Source organism: Somniosus microcephalus, chromosome 25 (assembly GCF_052327205.1).
Source record: "Somniosus microcephalus isolate GS21.2 chromosome 25, FLI_Smic_1.0, whole genome shotgun sequence".
In the NCBI taxonomy this organism is placed as follows: domain Eukaryota; kingdom Metazoa; phylum Chordata; class Chondrichthyes; order Squaliformes; family Somniosidae; genus Somniosus; species Somniosus microcephalus.
This window is the reverse complement of record NC_141011.1, coordinates 19,434,075-19,446,750: the sequence shown is the minus strand read 5'-3', so window position 1 is coordinate 19,446,750 and position 12,676 is coordinate 19,434,075. Positions and strand designations below refer to the sequence as shown.

Genomic DNA, 12,676 nt, shown 5'->3' with positions numbered 1-12,676 from the left:
CTTTCCTGCACTATCCCCATATCCCTTGAACCCTTAATATTCAAAACTCTGTCGATCTCTGTCTTGAATTTACTCAACGACTGAGCCTCCACAGCCCTCTGGGGTAGAGAATTCCAAAGATTCACCACCCTCTGAGTGAAGACATTTTTCCTCATCTCAGTCTTAAATGGCCGACCCCTTATTCTGAAACTGTGACCCCTGGTTCTAGACTCCCCAGCCAGGGGAAATATCCTCCCTGCATCTACCCTGTCAAGCCCTGTAAGAATTTTGAGTGTTTCAATGAGATCACTTCTCATTCTTCTATACTGTAGAGAATATAGGCCTAGTCTACTCAATCTCTCCTCATGGGACAATCCCCCCCATCCCAGGAATCAGTCTGGTGAACCTTCGTTGCACTCCCTCTATGGCAAGTATATCCTTCCTTAGGTAAGGAGACCAAAACTGTACACAATACTCCAGGTGTGGTCTCACCAGGGCCCTATATAATTGCAGTAAGACGTCTTTACTCTTATACTCAAATCCTCTTGTAATAAAGGCCAACATACCATTTGCTTTCCTAATTGCTTGCTGTACCTGCATGTTAACTTTCAGTGATTCATGTACAAGGACACCCAGGTCGCTCTGAACACCAACATTTCCCAATCTCTCACCATTTAAAAAATACTCTGCTTTTCTATTTTTCCTACCAAACTGGATAACTTCACATTTCTCCGCATTTGCCATGTTCTTGCCTGTCTATATGCCCTTGAAGCCTCTTTACATCCTCCTCAAAACTTACATTCTGATCCAACTTTGTATCAGCAGCAAACTTGGATATATTACATTTGGACCCCTCTTCCAAATCATTGATGTAAATTGTGAATAGCTGAGGTCATAAGAATATAAGAAATAGGAGCAGGAATAGGCCATTCTGCCCTTCGAGCCTGCTCCGCCATTCAATGAGATCATGGCTGATCTTCTGCCTCAACTCCATTCACCGGCCCTATCGCCATATCCCTTGATGCCCTTACTAGTCTATCGACTTCTGTTTTGAATATACCCAATGATTGAGCCTCCACAGCCCTCTGGGGTAGAGAATTCCAAAGATTCACCACCCTCTGTGTGAAGAAATTTCTTCTCATCTCAGTCCTGAATGGCCTACCCTTTATCCTGAGGCTGTAGCCCCTGGTTCTAGACTCCCCAGCCAAAGGAAACATTCACCCAGCATCCACCCTATCAAGCCCTGTAATAATTTTGTATGCTTCAATGAGATCCCCTCTCATTCTTCTGAATTCAAGAGAATACAGGCCTAGTTTACTCCATCTCGTCTCATACGACAGTCCCGCCATCCCAGGAATCAATCTCGTGAACCTTCGTTGCACTCTCTCTATGGCAAGTATATCCTTCCTTAGGTAAGGAGACCAAAATTGTACACAGTACTCCAGGTGTGGTCTCACCAAGGCCCTATATAATTGGAGTAAGACTTCTTTACTCCTGTACTCAAATCCTCTTGTAATGAAGGCCAGCATACCATTTGTCTTCCTAATGGCTTGCTGCACCTGCACATTCACTTTCAGTGACTCATGTACAAGGACACCCAGGTCCCTTTGAACATCTGCATTCCCCAATCTTTCACCATTTAGGAAATACTCTGCCTTTCTGTTTTTTTTACCAAAGTGAATAACTTCACATTTATGCAAGCACTGATCCTTGCAGTACCCCACTAGTTACAGCCTGCCAACCCAAAAATGACCCGTTTATCCCTACTCTCTGTTTTCTGTCCATTAACCAATCCTCAATCCCATGAGCCCTAATTTTGTTTAATAACCTCTTGTGTGGCACCTTATCGAATGTCTTCTGAAAATCCAAATACACCACATCCATTGGTTTCCCCCTTATCTATTCTGCTAGTTACAATGTCAAAAAACTCTTAATAGATTTGTCAAAAAGGTTTCCCTTTCATAAATCCGTGTTGACTCTGCCCAATACTATTATTATTTTCTAAGTGCCCTGTTACCACGTCCTTAATAATAGATTCTAGCATTTTCCCTACTACTGATGTCAGGCTAACTGGTCTGTAGTTCCCTGTTTTCTCTCTCTCTCTTAAATAGTGGGGTTACATTTGCTACCTTCCAATCCACAGGAACTGTTCCAGAATCTATGGAATTTTGGAAAATGACAACCAATGCATCCACTATCTATATAGCCACCCCTTTCAAAATCCTAGGATGTAGGCCATCAGGTCCAGGAGATTTATCGGCTTTCAATCCCATTAATTTTTCCGTACTTTTTTTTTACTAATAATTTCTTTCAGGACCTGATTCTCGCTAGAGCCTTGATTCTCCACTATTTTCGGGAAGTTTTTTGCGTCTTCCGTGAAGACGGACCCAAAGTATTTGTTTCATTTCTCTGCCATTTCCTTATTCCCCATTATAATTTCTCCTGTCTCGGCCTGTAAGGGACCCACATTTACTTTCGCTAATCTTTTCCTTTTTACATACATACCTATAGATAGAAGCTTTTGCAGTCTGTTTTTATGTCTCTCGCTAGTTTACTCTCATTCTATTTTCCCTTTCTTTATCAATTTCTTGGTCCTCTTTGCTGAACTCTTAAAAATCCTCCCAATCCTCATGCTTACTACTCTTTTTGCCAACATTATAAGCCTCTTCCTTTGATCTAATACTATCTTTAACTTCTCTTGTTAGCCATGGTTGGACCACTTTTCCTGTGGGGTTTTTGTGTCTTAAAGGAATGTCTATTTGTTGTAAATTATGTATTAATTCTTTAAATGCTAGCCATTGCTTGTCTACCGTCATACCTTTTAATGTAGTTTCCCAATCTACCGTAGCCAACTCGCCCCTCATACCTACGTAGTTTGCTTTGTTTAGATTTAAGACTAAATCACTTTCAAACTCAATATAAAATTCTATCATATTATGGCCACTGTTCCCTAAAGACCCTTTACTACAAGGTTATTGATTAACCATTTCTCGTTGCACAATACTAGATCTAAAATAGTCTGTTCCCTAGTTGGTTCCTCAACATACTGATCTAGAAAACTATCTTGTATACATTCCATGAATTCGTCCTCCACACTATTACTGCAAATTTGGTTTCCCCAGCCTATCTGTAGATTAAAGTCCCCCATGATCACTGTATTACCCTTGTTACATGCGCCTCTAATTTCCTGATTTATACTCTGCCCTACATTACAACTACTGTTTGGGGGCCTATATACAACTCCCACCAATATTTTCTGCCCCTTGCTGTTTGTTAGCTCCACCCAAACTGATTCTACTTCTTGATTTTCAGAGCTAAGATCCTTTCTCTCTACTGTCTTCATCCCATCCTTTATTATCAGGGCTTCCCCTCCGCCTCCTTTTCCATTTTGTTTATCTCTTCTAAAAGTTAAGTATCCTGGAATATTTAATTCCCAACCTTGGCCACTTTGCAACCACGTCTCCGTTATGGCTATTAGATCAAACCTGTTAATTTCTATTTGCACTATTAATCCATCTATTTTGTTGTGAATGCTTCGCGCATTCAGATATGGTGCCTTCATCTTTGACTTATTTTTATTTTCCCCTGATGTCACCTTAGTCACTGATGCCCTATTACCTTTGTTACTCACTCTGTCCATACCTGACCCACTCTTTTTATTTTTACCCAAAACTCTGCTCTAGAGCCATGACATTTCTCTCGCTGCTTTTAAATTTACTCTTTCCTGAATCCTCCCACCCCCCCTTCATTAGTTTAAAGCCATGTCTACTGCCCTAGTTATTTGGTTCACCAGGACGCTGGTCCCAGCCTGGTTTAAGTGGAGCCTGTCCCAACGGAACAGCTCCCTCTTTCCCCAGTACTGGTGCCAGTGCCCCATGAACTGAAACCCCTTCCTCCCACACCACTCTTTGAGCCAAGCATTTAAACCTCTAATCTGTTTGTCCCTGTGCCAATTTGTGCGTGGCTCAGGTAGCAATCTAGAGATGATTACCTTTGAGGTTCTGCTTTTTAATTTGGATCCTAGCTCCTCAAGCTGCCTCAGCAGTACCTCATTCCTCGTTCTACCTATGTCGTTGGTTCCTACGTGGACCACGACAACTGGATCCTCCCGCTCCCACTCCAGGTTCTCTTCCAGCTGCGAGGAGATGTCTTTAACCCTGGCACCGGGCAGGCAGCACAACCTTCGGAACTCTCGGTCGCGGCTGCAGAGAACCGTATCTATCCCCCTGACTATACTGTCCCCTACCACAACTACATTCCCTTTCACTCCCCCCACTTGAATGGCCTGCTGCACCATGGTCAGCTTGCTCACCCATCCTGCAGGCTTTTCCCTCATCCCCACAGGCAGCAAGAACCTCATACCTGTTAGACAAGGGCAAAGGCTGAGGCTCCTCCAGCAATACGCCTGGAATCCCCTTACCTGCCTGAGTTGCAGTCACACCTTCCTGTCCCTGACCACTAGCCAGACCTGTACCACTACCTAACCTAAGGGGTGTGACTGCCCCCTGGATCACAGTGTCCAGGTAACTCTCCCCCACCATGTCTGCACCTCAGACTCCAGCTCAAAAACTCTGAGCTGAAGTTCCTCAAGATGCAGGCACTTACTGCAAACAAGGTTGTCCGGGATCACAGTGCTCTCCACAAACTCCCACATGCTGCAGCTGTGGCACACCACCTGCACCGCCATCCCTATATGACCTTGTTTTGTTTAATTAAATTTGTAATTAGGTAACTTAGTTTACAGTGTAGTTTCTTGACTACTTACTTTATCTAGATTAGGTTAAGGGTACTGAAATTAGATATCTACTGATAACACAAAGCACTACAAGTAGTGTAGGCAAAAAGCAACAACTCCTTTCCCCCCCCCCCCTTCTCCGAATTCCCACTCTTTCCAAATTCCCAAATAAAACACTCTGTTCCAGTCCACTCTGTTCAGAGTACTTCATAAGCCTCTTCTAAACTTTGATATGGGATTAGTGGTTACATTTATTGCGAGGTATCCATTATTGCGTAATATTTCTTTAAGCCCTATTCCCAAAGTTGTTAGTTTTTGACAGCCTTCTATTGCACAATTCATTATTTCTTTTGCTGCTGCAAATGACCATATTAATTAACCTGCATGCATACAATTAGACTCGGGGACGGACTGGTAGTTTGATTTTTTTTTACACTGTTAATTGTGTTGGTCAAAGAGCTGCTACTAATTTTAAAAAGTCAATACTGTATGTGTTTCTGAGATCTTGGATTTATACTGTGCATTTCATGACCATAAAGAAAGAAAGGCTTGCATTTATATAGAGCCTTTCACGACCATAGGATGCCCCAAAGTGCTTCAGAGCTAATACTTTTCAAGTGTGGCCACGGTTTTAATGTGTTTAGCTAAAAATCCGACTAATGTAGTAAGTAAATGTCTTGATTTTTGGAAACTGTTACTGAGGTTGAAAAAAGCTTTTAGAAGGGAACCAGCTTACTATACAAATGTATTCTTTACTTAGGCTTTTATAACATACAGGAAACTCTCGATTTACCAACACCTAAATAACCGGAAATCTCTGTTAACTGGCAAAATTCAGGAGTAGGTTCAGGTAAGTTTTACTTCATATTAGTGGCCGTTCCTGGATCTGTGGCTGTGTAACCGGGGTTCCTGCACTTGTTGCTAAGCAACAGGGACGCTTGGTCTGTGGCCGGGCTTCTTGCACCTGTTGCTAAGCAACAGGGAAGCCTGGATTTGTTGCTGTGTACGGAGCTCTCGTAACTTTTACTATACCACTCTGTAATCCGGGCTTTTTGATAAACTGGTACCACGTCGGTGCCGGATAAAAAAGAGTTTCCTGTAATTGTTGATTGCTAACTATTTCCTATTGGCCTTGATGAAGAGGACTTTAAGCAACAATTTTACTCATTTTTTAAGCTCCATATCTCATATATTTATAATGAAGCTATATATGTTTTCAGTTATCTCAAAAACAGCTCCTGGAAAATTATTTTGGTGAAATAATTGCTTTAAATTAATAGAAAGTTTCTTAGTTCACTCAAGTTGTCTGAAATGCCTTTTTGAAATGTCAGCGTGGCTCAGTTGGCAGCACTGTTTCCTCGGAGTCAGAAGGTTGTGGGTTCAAATCGCATAATCTAGACTGTCATGTAGTGTAGTACTGAGGGGATGCTGCATTGTTGGAGGTGCTTTTCTTCTGATGAGTTGTTAAACCAAGGCCCTATCTGCTCTGTTCAAGTGGATGCTAAGGATCCCACTACTCAAAGAGCTGTGAATTCTCCGGCTACCCTGGAAATCATCCCTCTTTCAACTAACATCTCCAGAAACATAGCATCATAGAAATTTACAGCACGGAAGGAGGCCATTTCGGCCCATCGTGTCCGCGCCAGCCAACAAAGAGCTATCCAACCTAATCTCGCTTTCCAGCTCTTGGTCCATCGCTCTGTAGGTTACAGCACTTTTTAAATGTGGTGAGGGTTTCTGCCTCTACCACCCTTTCAGGCAGTGAGTTCCAGACCCCCACCACCCTTTGGGTGAAGAAATTTCCCCTCAAATCCCCTCTAAACTTCCTACCAATTAGTTTAAATCTATGACCCCTGGTTGTTGACCCCTCTGCTAAGGGAAATACAGGAAACTCTCTTAACCGGCAAAATTCAGGAGTAGGTTCAGGTAAGTTTTACTGTATATTAGAGGCCGGGGTTCCTGGATCCGTGGCCGTGCAGCAGGGACTCCTGCACAAGACATATGCACTGGTTATTCATCTCATTGCTGTTTGCGGGGCCTTGTGCAATTGACTGCATCAGACTAATTCAGAAGCACCTTGGGGTGTCCTTAGAGACTTGATAATTGCAGTTTTCTTTCACTATTTCTCGCTCTTTTTTCTTTTTTTCTCTCTTGCTCTCTTTGTTTTTTGCTTTCTTTTTCTCTCACTCTTGTGCTTGCTCTTTCTCAGTTTCTCTGTTTTTCTTTCTACCGTATCTCTCTCTTACCCTCTTTCCCTCTCTGTACCTGTCTCTCTCTCTCTCTTACTGCCCCCCCCCCGGTTTGTGTCTGTGTCTCTCTGTATTGGAAATCATACATGACCCATTGGAAGGAGTGAGATTGGTGAGCTGAAGGGGCTTTTCTCATTCTTTATCTAGAATTCCTATCTGTTAATATTAATTGTGATGGGGCAGATGATTCATAAATAGCATTCAGTGTTGGGAAATCTAATGATTTTAAGTAAAGAAAATCAGCAACTACATGTCATCTAAGGAATAACTAGTTCACTCTTGAAACCTGTGGAAAGGCTAGGAATCTAGTACTGTCAACATAGACTTTGTTACTGCATCTACAAGATAAATTAAAGATTCCTGATTCAGCAAGAAATGGAGAGTAATAGACTAGAAGACAATGGCCCGGATTTTGCAGTCAGCGGTGAAGGGACGGCGCTCACCACTGACCTTGGAAAAAGTTGCCCACAAAGATTTAGCGGGCTCCAGAGCGTTGGATTCCCCTATTCCGACGTGACTTTCAATCTGGCGCCACCTATAGGGGATCTGTGACATCCAGCAGGCTGCCATCAAGCAGGCTGAACAACCAATCAGATTGAAGAATTCTCGGATAGCAAATCAGGAAATTAAAAGCGCAGATTATAATTTACTTTTTAATTTTTAGCAAGCGAAATAAAGATTGGGGCATACACATGGGATTAAGGTAGAAGGTGAAATAACAAACAAACTTTAAACATAAAATTAATTTTTATTTTAAAAATCATGGAGTTTTTAATCATGAAATGGAGGAATGACACTCCATACATAAAATTAATTTTTCAGGGCCAGAGAGGCTGTTCAGCAGTAATTATGACTTAGTGCGCCATTAAAAACTCAGTTGCACCTCATTCAACAAGGCTTAACATTGTCGGTGGTTTTTACAGCGAGAATAGTGTGTAAAAAGTTGAAGTTCACGTCAAATCACTGATTTTATGTTGATTGCATCTGCGAAGACTGCAATAGCACACCCTGTGGTGGAACAGAACATCACTGGCAGCAACCTCCATATTTCCAACTGCGCATGTGCGGATGCCAGGAGATGCTGTCAGTTTTACACAGTAATGATGGTGACGCTGACAGTTCCGCTGTCATTATAACCGCCTGTGTCAGCCATGGCTCAGTTGGTAGCACCCTCACCTCTGAGTCAGAAGATTGTGGGTTCAAGTCCCACTCCAGGGACTTGAGCACAAAAATCTAGGCTGACACTCCAGTGCAGTACTGAGGGAGCGCTACACTATCGGAGGTGCCGTTTTTCGGATAAGACGTTAAACCGAGGTCGCGTCTGCTCTCTCGGGTGGATGTAAAAAATCCTATGGCACGATTTTGAAGAGGAGCAGGGGAGTTCACCCCAGTGTCCTAGCCAATATTTATCCCTCAATCAACATCACTTTATAAAAAAAAACCCAGATTATCTGTTCATTATCACATTGCTGTTTGCGGGACCCTGCTGTGCGCAAATTGGCTGCCGCGTTTCCTACACTTCAAAAGCACTTCATTGCCTGTAAAGTGCTTTGGGACGTCCGGTGGTCGTGAAAGGCGCTATATAAAAGCAAGTCTTTCTTTCATTACAAGGAGTGAACATGGTGCAACTATTGGCACGGTGATGATACAGTAAGCTAGGCGGATTGAATGTTAATTTCTTCTTAACATTGTGACTCCTCACTAACTTGTGAGACTGAATATCAGCTGGGCTCCTGGAGAACTGAATAATGCAGTGAGTTAGATGGGATTTTACTTTTAAAATTCTTATCCTCATGTCAAATTCCTTTCATGGCCTCGCCCCTCCCTAGCTCTACCATTCTCCAGCCCTATGACCCTCCAAGAACTCTGCATTCCTCCAACTCTGGCGTCTTGTGCATTCCAAAATCCCTTCTCCTCTCCTCCCCTCCCCCCGCCCCACCATTGCTGGCCATACCTTCAAACTTTGGGGCTCTGGAATTCTCTTCCTACACCTCTCTGCCTCCTTAAATCCCCCCTCTTTGACCAAGCTTTTGGCCACCTCTCCCAATATCTCCTTTTTCAGCACGGTGATGATTTTTGTCTGTTTATGTATCTGTGAAGTACCGTGGGATGTATTTCTACGTTAAAGGCGCTATATAAATGCAAGTTGTTGTTGTTTGAGCCTAAACATGTAAGTCGCTACTCTAGAAGTGCCTTATGGTAAAATAAGAAGTTGTCACTAGGAGTTTAGTCAAGTGTAATTGAGTGAAATGTTCGGGAGCTGTAGTGCAGTTATCACTAGGATTTCAGAAATGTAATATTCATAGAAGAGCCATTTTAGAACAATATCGGCATCAAATATAATTTTTCGACTGCACTTTTGGTGCCAGTATGCTAAATATGGCAGCAAATCAGTATGATTAGACTGCATGACCTACTGGCACATGTGGTCTGTGTAGGATACGTCATGTGATCTGACACTACTTCAAGGCTTGATTTTTCCAAAAATACATCTCTTTATTCATTGTCTCCATAGCCTGCTTCAGAGTAAAACTTTAACTACATAGGCTCTGTATCAGTAAAAACGTCTGTACAGGATATGTCGTTTACCCAGACTTCTATTGAATTGATAGTATAATCTTTAATAGGGGAGGAGCTGCAAAGAAAGGCCTTTACTTAAATACACAGAATGTCACTGGGCACCTATCTAGCTGAACATAAACAGACGGACATCAGACCTCGGAGAATGCAGAGAGCATCCTAAATTTGTTCCCTTGCCAACTCCTAACCTTCAGTAAGAAATTGTGAGATTAAGCAAGCAAGTAGGGAACCTGAGTGCTGGAAGGATGAGTAATTTACACTTACATTTTGGGTAAGAACATGTGTATATGTTAAAATATTTTTGTGCTGTAAAGGTGTGGAATGGATATCGGTTTTAAGCTGGTACATGAGTGGTGGCAGCCCTCCTATACCTCACCACCATGGCTATTCTTCTAAAACAATATGAAAACAGAAAATGCTGGAAATGCTCAGCAGGTCAGGCAGCATTTGTGGAGAGAGAAACAGTTAACATTGCAGGTCGGTGACCTTTCATCAGAACTGCAAAAAGTTAGAGATGTTAACAGGATTTAAGCAAGTACAGAGGCAGGCGAAGGGGAGAGAAGAACAAAAGGTACTGTATGTGATAATGTGTAAGGCAGGAGTGATTCAATTGCAAGAGTTGATGGTGCACAGCAAAAGGGGGTGTTAATGGGACAAGAAAATAAATAAAAGATAGGTCTGGAGGAGCTGTAAATGACAACAGCAGCTGCTGTCTGGAAAAAAATGGGAGCAGTGGTTATGATCTGAAATTGTTGAACTTCATGTTGAGTCCGGAAGGCTGTAAAGTGCTATTCCTCTTGTGTCATGATGTGGAGATGCCGGTGTTGGACTAGGGTGGACAAATGACTTCTTACAACCTCCGGATAAACCAAAGTCTCCTGTATGTCCGGAAACCTCGATCTACCGGCAGAAATCAGGAGCCGTTTTGTGAGGTTTTTTTTCTTCTCGTGGCTTTTTTTTCCCCAACAGTCAAGCTCTGCAAAGTCTCTCTGAAGCTGTTGCTAAGCTACAGAGACGCTTCCAAGGTACGGCCGACTGTTTAGAAGCTGTTGCTAAGCAACAGTGTTTGTTGCCAGATACGGAGCTGCAAATCTCCGTATGCTTCAACATTAACGCTGGTTTGTCCGGCAGTTTTGATAGATCGGCAACAGCTCGGTCCCGTCGGTGCCGGATATAACAAAGTTTCCTGTACATTCCTCTTGTGTGAGCTTGGACAGGGAGTACTGGCAAGTTATTCACTTAAGGGCTCAATTGTAGCTGAGCCAGTTCCTGAAAGCAAGTATGAAGCAGGCATTAAAAAAAAATATTTGCAGCGGTGGAGTCATTATGATTTAAATGCATAAGTGAGTAGAAACGCCAGAGACTGGAAAGGATTAATTAAATCAATAGTTGCGACTGAGGCCTGAATGAATTAAAGAAACAAGCAAAAATGTTGGATACTTTACCAGAAACAAAACTTTTTTACGAATACTTTTTTTGATAAAGCAGTTGGTCCCCAATTGTGGGGGAAAAAAGCTTCATTTTATTTGTTCTGGAGACGTGGGTACGCTGGCAAGGCAGCATTTATTGCCTGTCTCTAGTAACGGTTTAAAATCGGTGAATACCCTTTCCTGTTAAAGTAGTTGGTCCCCAATTGTGGAGAGAAAAAACTCTTCACAACAAAAACTCTTCAAAATATCAGCTCTTTGTTCTGTTTTTCCATTTCCCAATCCAGTCCTCTGATGGCTTCTCTGTGAGGCTGCCAATTCGGGCTGAATTAGGGATGTTTTGTGCTGTGGGTCCAACCCGAAAAGGAACTATTGAGACTGCCTGAAACTCATTGCTTGTAAGATCTTCATACCCAGTGCACAGCATTAATCATACTTTTGAGATACATATTCATATATAACAATAATAAAACTAATCCAATCATGCCCAACATGCAATTCTTCTGTTCCTCACGTGTCTTTTTTCCCCCCCCCAATTTTTTTTTTGTTCCATTTCAGGCACCCGATGCCAACAATTAGAGGTGACTGAATGGAATTTTTTTAAATTATGAAGGCATTTGATAGGGTAGACGTAGAGATTATGTTTCCACTTGTGGGAAATCCAAAGCTAGGGGTCATAAATAAAAGATAGTCACTACTAAATCCAATAAGGAATTCAAGAGAAACGTCTTTACCCAGAGCATGGTTCGAACTCGCTGCCACAAGGAGTAGTTGAGGCGAATGGCACAGATGCATTTAAGGGGAAGCTAGATAAGTACGTGAGGGAGAAAGCAATCGAAGGTTTTGCTGATAGGGTGAGATGAAGTAGGATGAGAGGAGGCTATGAGGGACTTCAGTTTTGTGGATATACTCGAAAAGTTGGGCTTGTTCTCCTTGGAGCAGAGAAGGTTGAGAGGAGATTTGATAGAGGTGTTCAAAATCATGATGAGTCTGGACAGAGTGGATAGAGAGGAACTGTTCCCATTGGTGGAAGGGTCGAGAACCAGAGGACACAGATTTAAGGTGATTGGCAAAAGAACCAAAGGCGACATAAAGAAAAACTTTTTTACGCTGCGAGTGTTTAGGATCTGGAATGCACTGCCTGACAGGGTGGTGGAGGCAGACTCAATCACAGCTTTCAAAAGGGAATTGGACACCTGAAGGAAAAAAATTTGCAGGGCTACGGGGAAAATGCGGGGGAGTGGGACTAGCTGAATTGCTCTTGCAGCGAGCCGGCACAGGCTCGACGGGTTGAATGGCCTCCTGTGCTGTAACCGTTCTATGATTCAAGGCCAGTTGGGCCGAATGGCCTGTTTCTGTGCTATAAATTCTGTGTAACATTACCTGTTCCCAGATCAGCCAAAATGCAGAGTAAAGTTCCCTCTATTCTGCCCCAAAAGTGCCTTAGCACCAACTCCAGAAGAGCGCCTGCTACTGCACAAATGTGGCATTTTTTTCATTTGCCACACTAACCAACTTTAGACCTGTCTGAGTGACATTGATAATCGGTGCCAAATTAGGTCATTTTTGTGCTATAAGCCACTAGAAACTGGATTCACATGGCCCAAACTCATTTCACACAGGACCCTGAAGGCAAAGGAGACTTCCATCTATCAGTTTGGCCTAGATTTGAAGTTCCCAAAGTAGGAAGGTCAGTGTCTAACCCA

The 12,676-nt window shown here is 42.6% G+C and overlaps 1 protein-coding gene across 5 annotated transcripts in view; it reads left to right on the top strand.

The window, feature by feature from the left end:
* The window catches only part of mtor (mechanistic target of rapamycin kinase), a 315,741-nt gene that overhangs the window by 16,146 nt on the left and 286,919 nt on the right, over positions 1-12,676 (top strand). The window contains exon 2 of one of the 5 annotated variants that reach the window (XM_085966856.1): positions 5,475-5,564. The exons of the other annotated variants lie outside the window; for them this stretch is intronic. The gene's annotated coding sequence lies outside the window, so the exon portion shown is untranslated. The remainder of the gene's footprint in view (positions 1-5,474; positions 5,565-12,676) is intronic. 5 annotated transcript variants of the gene reach the window in all.